Genomic DNA, 6,366 nt, shown 5'->3' on the forward strand with positions numbered 1-6,366 from the left:
TATAAATTCGAGAGACTATTATCCATTAAAAATATTCATGATTCTGAAAGATTAATTTGAAAGATTAGTTTTTTACTTTTTAATACAGGTCACAAACATGATAAAGTTCCTAGTGTACAGCTATAATACACCTATCCCAGCCATACTTGAGATCTCATCCAAGGATCATCCATACGACCCAGGGAGCTTACCCCTTTCATCACCATAGCATAGATGATTATTGTGTGCTTAATATTCTTCTATGCTAATTTGGATTTTTGTTCTGTGCCTACCCCAGTTCAGATATAATAACAAAACATATATTTGGTTTTTGAGAATTCAAAATGTTAATATTTCAATAAGATACTTAATATAGCATTTTCTTTTTATATTCCGAATATTTTTTTTATTAAAATACAATTAAAAAATATATATAAATTTCTAATGATATAAATATGTTTTAAAAAAAGTCAAAAAGTTATTGTTGCTTTTTTTTACATTATTTTCATATAATATTAATGACTTTGAAATTTATTTATTATTTTAATAAATATATTTTTCTTTTTGAATTTTGAATATAAATACACAAATGGGTAATTGAATATTTGAAATTTAAATGCTAATCATAGCCAAATTTTATAATTAGTAATCTTATTAAATAAAAAATGTAACTTTTAATCTACCAATGAATTTTATTACAAGACAAATAAAAATGACATATATTGTGCATTAAAGTTTATTAGATGATAATAAACATATATTGGGAATTCAAACTTTATCTTTACAATAAGAAATTACATTTTGTTTTTTTATTTTTATTTATATTCCAAATAGGACATTTTTTTTATAAATAACTATAAAAAATATTTATAAATTTTGAATATGATAAGTTTTTTTTATAGGAGTTTTTTTTTATTATTTCCATATATTGGATATTGGTTTTTATAAAATGTCAATGGAAAACATATAATTTTTTTTAGTTAAATTAAATTCTAAATCTGACTTTCATAGAAAAATTATTGTGCTTTTTTAAATAATAAGTACACTCAAAACCTAATGTAAGTAGACATTCTACAAGAAAATGAGTCATTTACTTACTCATATATGTGTAACGAAAACATACTAGAAGTGCAAAATTAGTTGTGAAGCCGCACAATTTGACCACTTACTCATCACCGATCTAATAAAATCAACATTAATTTGTATTTAATTTCAATATTTTAAATTGAAGTTTATTTTCAATAATAAAATTTGAAAATAAATGCATCCAACAAATTCGAATTATTTTAATAATTTTCAAATAATTTTTTTTATTAAATCAAGGTGTTGAAGTTTATCAAAACAAAAATAGAATCATTTCAAATTTCCAAAATCAAGCACTAATTTTTCATTCAATAAGTTGCCTAAATAGATTGGTTTATACGTTAATTTATGAATGTTTGAGATAATTGGACATTAATTTCTGATTGGTAATTGGTTTGTTAATAAATAAATGAAATTCACTTTACAAATAGCATTCAAAGATTTCAATTAACTAATATATTAAAAATTTATAACATTTTAAAATTATAATAAAGTCTGTAGGATCTTGGAATTTAAATCTAGATGCATGCTTCCTATTATTTTTCCATACACATAATAGAAACATAGAATAACATGACATACGTATGAACATTAGATTTGTAAATTAACATAAACACAATGATGTAGAAACTTACGAATACGCAGCGGAACTGGAACAACTCATTCCTTCAATCTCTCTAACCCTTGATTCCTTTCTGTAGCAGAGTATTATCAAGAGATTGAACAAGATCAGCAGCATAGTCTTCCTCACCAAGCCTTTGATCAACCTAGAACTAGTGTGGGCTGGTTCTCAACACATGAGATAGAGATCTTGAAGAGAAGAAGAAGAGAGAGTGGCTAAGAAATGATTAGAGTGTCTAGATTTTCACTTACCCAAATCAACTGAGACTGACTTGCTTGTGAAAACCCTAGATATCATATTCCTTATATAGGCAACTTAATGGAATTTATTTAAATTTAAATTAATTAAAAATAATAAACAAAAATAAAAGCATTGGGCTGCCATAAATGGACTTGGGCCCAATCTTTTTGTTTTGAATTTAAATCCCAACTGGGCCTAAATTCAAAACATTTTATTTATTTATTTTTAATTAATTAATTAAATCCTTATTCAAATTAACTAATTATAATTTGAAACTTGATTTAATATTATTTATTTATATTGATACCAATTTATCAATATTAATAAATTTACCCAAAGATTATCTTTTATTCTCTAAATCTCATATGTCTATAAATTTTCCAAAATTGACCTAGTCAACTTTAAAAAATCATAATTGATAATTAAATCAATTAATTGAGACATTCTAGATGATTTACTCAAAGGTGATGCGGGGACCATGGATCCATGAAATCAAGCTCCAATAAGTTACTGTGAATTTATTTACAAATAATTTCACTACCTTATTAATTCCTCGTGACTCCACTATAGACTTGGAATTGAACTCTTGAATTCATAGAACGTTATTTTCCAAACTATAAATACGTTATCCATTGTTATAACCATTATAGTTAGTCAATCCTCTATTGATGACTTACTAACAAGCTGGGTGCAAATTACCGTTTTACCCCTCATCAGTATTTTATCCTTAACTCCCACTAAGTTCCTTATAAATGATATTTCCATGAACTTAATCACAGAAATGAGATCTCAATCATTTAACCTTTTGAACAAAGCAGTTAAGGAAATCATCTTTTCACTTCTCATACAGAAGTTATAGATTTCATATCTATGAATAATACTCCCACTCAATTACATTACTAAATCTCCAAGATGTAAGTATGGGCTAGACCGTAGGGTAAGCTGGTAACGAACAAGTCAAAAGATTTAAATAATATAATTAGCATAATATTATCACTCAGAATTAAGATTGACTTAATATATGGTCAACGTTGTGACATTGATTAGATTTGATAACAACGATACTTATTTATCAATCAATAATCAATATCGGTCCTAGTCCGATGTAACTAAATACATCCGATCTTATCTACTTGGTCGATGCCTTGGACAAGACATCACACCCTGAATGTGTAAGTAGATCATATCGTAGATTGCCTAATCAGTGAAAATCCAATGCACTGATCTAATCTTAGGACTCGTTCTTTTGAACATATAATTACAACTATAATCCACTGTGACCTAGTCACTATAATTGTAACTATCCATATGTTCGGGATTTTATAAATATTTGTATTATTTTAGTAATCATGTAATAAAACAAGCAAGCAACACGGTTTTCAAACTAAATGATTTCTACTACTTTTATTGATAATATGAAATCATGCTACATGTCCGACATGGTTTTATAAGGGCATAAAACCCAACAAAGTCAACAATGTATTTAATTTCAAAAATTTTGGACGTAAAATTAATTTTTAATATAACCCCCCCCCCCCCCCCCCCCCCCCCCCCCCCAAAAAAAATAGCTAGACCAAATTCGAAATTATTTAATGATTTAAAAGAAATATTTAGTGTTTAAAAAATATACCATCTACTTAATTAAATAAATGTGTTGAAGTTTATCAGAACAAAAATATAATCCATTCATATTCCCTAAATCATGTACTAATTTTCATTGGATAAATTATCTAAATGGTTAAGTTGATAAGTGAATAATTTGTGATTGTTTGAGATAATTAGACATTAATTTTTTATTGGTAATTAATTAATTAATAACTTTTGAAATTTACCTTACAAATACCATTCACTTTTTTTTTTTTTTAAATGATTAGCATATTTAAAATTAATTTGTTCTATAGTGAAATAATTAGACATTTAATCAAGTTGTAATTTAGAAAATTTAAATAAAATAAGGTTGTTTTTCCTTCATACAACTTTATTCAAAATATTAATATTCTACATAAAAAAAAATAAGTGCAAACATGCTATTATCGTCTTCTTGAATTGTAATCTCGGGCTTTCTGCATTAATTCTCCTCTATTCTTATTGTAGTTTGAACTTGCAAGCCACGTAGTTATGTAATACCTCTCTTCATTAGAGTCAAACTACAATAACAAAAAAAAAAACAAGGTCAAGTGTACTCTTTTAAAAAGATAATAAAAAATATTATCACAAATAGAACTAACCGTGAAAGACCTTGAATCAAGCTTGCAACCATGAATCATAAATAATATGACGAAGATTCCACAATCGTACAAATTTGATTGTCTAAGGACATTAGTTGCACGAACAATGCAAAAGCTAGCAAAATTGAAATTACAAGGGGTATTTTTTATTTGATTCTCCAAGCCCAAATCAAGATTGCGTAACTGCATTTAGAATCAATTTTTAGAATAAATAAAATTTAAATTACTTTTTTCTTCAAAATCAACCAATAAAATCTTACAATCTCGACAATCTTAAATGATTGTAATATAGGAGACTTTTCATGAGCAAGTGAGTCCCAAACTTTAACTTTTCTTTTTTTTATAATTACTCGAGCAAGCATGTAGTATTTCATGATGAAAATGGGAATATATATCTACAAGTATAATTAAAGTTAGAAATTTCATAATAATTAAGAATAAATAAAATATAGGTTCTACAAATAACTTAGACTCATACTTCATTACAATGGTCAAGGGAACCCATAAATCTTTCGTAGTAATGCATTCTCTTCCAACTTTGATATAGTGGTAAGTGTGGGTCGGGCAATAAGTTTTTCTATTAAATAAAAAAAAAATTAATTCTCCAAACATGAATTGTTACTTGACACAAATAACAATTAAAAAGACTCACCATTACTCTCACAGGAAAATACCAAATTTTACACTCTTTTCCATTCTTCGACCTCTCATCTTCAGTCAACAATGAAGATATCATAGTAATAATCTATATTTACAAATAAAAAAAATCACATTCACATTGTTAGTGTAAAAAAAAAAAAAGGACATATTACCTCTGTCTCCAATTCAATATTAGGTCCAAGGTAACGAAAGTCGCACCGTCGTAGAAAACTATAACCACAATCAACTATAATATCCCTATATTTGAAAAAAAAAAAAACAAATGTAGGACATAAAAAAATATTTTAAACACTTGCAGAAAAAAAAAAAAACATAAAGATAGCAAACCTACAATTGATTGGAGTTTGAGAAAATAAACTCTAACAGCTCCTTATCTTTTGGTATGAAATGATTGTCGAGTTTAAAATGTTCAAACAACACACTTTGATCTAGACTAATAACTTGCTTTTCAAGAGATAGGGATGGTGAAGATATTTTTTTAATTTCTTCATTTGTTATTTTTATTTTTTTCTCATATCTGCATTTACATTTTTCCTTGTTTTCTAAATGCCTTTTCAGAGACTCTAATTCATTTCTCATCTCTTTGAAATCATGATCGATTCATTTCCTCCATTCGATATCGGATTCCATCAAGAATTTCTATTAGAAAGAAGAAGAAGAAGATTATCACTTAAAAAAATGTTATAAATATGTTATAATTTTTTTTAACAATTAAAACATTTCAAAATTCTATAAGAAAGAAAAACAAACAACAAAAAATGATTGAATATCATACAAGAAACACTTTGAAATTGAAGCTTCCTCGCCAAGATAGTTTAAAAAAAATTGGACATTTTTCACTAAACTAGATTTTCATGAAGATGAATAGTTAAAAAGATAATGAAAATAAATAAATAAATATATAAAATAACAAATTTGGAATTTTTATAGTGTCAATTAATTTCGAAATTGTGGATATATTTATATAAAAGAAATAAAAAATAATACTAAATAGGCAAGTGATAAAGATGATAAAAAAATTAAAAAATAAATAAATACAAAGAATTTCAAAATTTAGTTTAATTAGGTAATAAATATCAGTTTGAATGATATTTGTCACATTAATTATTCTTGCCAAAAAAATTAGGTGACAATTTATTTCAAATAAACACTTATGTAAATTTTATTATTTAATGTTTATTATAGAAAAAACCTATTATTAAAAATATATTGACTTGTTTAATAAAAACTCAAAATAACAAAAAGATGTTTTAACATATACTATATTTATATACGATATGTTAATAATAATTTTTTTTAAATGTATATTAGAGGCTATTAAATATATCAATCACCATTTTTATTTTTGAAAACAAATAAAATAATAATTTTTCATTAACTACTGAAGGTATTGAATAAACTAATAGAATTATAATTTTCATTAATTAAAATTTTAAAATAATAAATATACACACACTAATGTTAAAATTATTAAGTATATATAGAAACTAAAATATGTTGCAAACTGTAATTATTGCAACACTATATTCTTTTTAGTGGCATTTGAAAAAATGT

At 25.2% G+C, this 6,366-nt stretch overlaps 1 long non-coding RNA gene across 2 annotated transcripts; it reads right to left on the minus strand.

Annotated features, from left to right (window-relative positions):
- Positions 1-4,254: 4,254 nt before the first annotated feature.
- LOC133793776 (uncharacterized) lies at positions 4,255-5,127 on the minus strand. Of its 2 annotated transcripts, XR_009874947.1 has the most exons (4): positions 4,965-5,127; positions 4,631-4,729; positions 4,413-4,547; positions 4,255-4,335 (listed from the first exon to the last, which is right to left on the minus strand). It is a non-coding gene; the product is annotated as an uncharacterized LOC133793776 (long non-coding RNA). The 2 variants fall into 2 exon arrangements; XR_009874946.1 differs by lacking the exon at positions 4,631-4,729.
- Between the last annotated feature and the right edge of the window lie 1,239 nt (positions 5,128-6,366).

Source organism: Humulus lupulus, chromosome 8, assembly GCF_963169125.1.
Source record: "Humulus lupulus chromosome 8, drHumLupu1.1, whole genome shotgun sequence".
In the NCBI taxonomy this organism is placed as follows: Eukaryota; Viridiplantae; Streptophyta; class Magnoliopsida; order Rosales; family Cannabaceae; genus Humulus; species Humulus lupulus.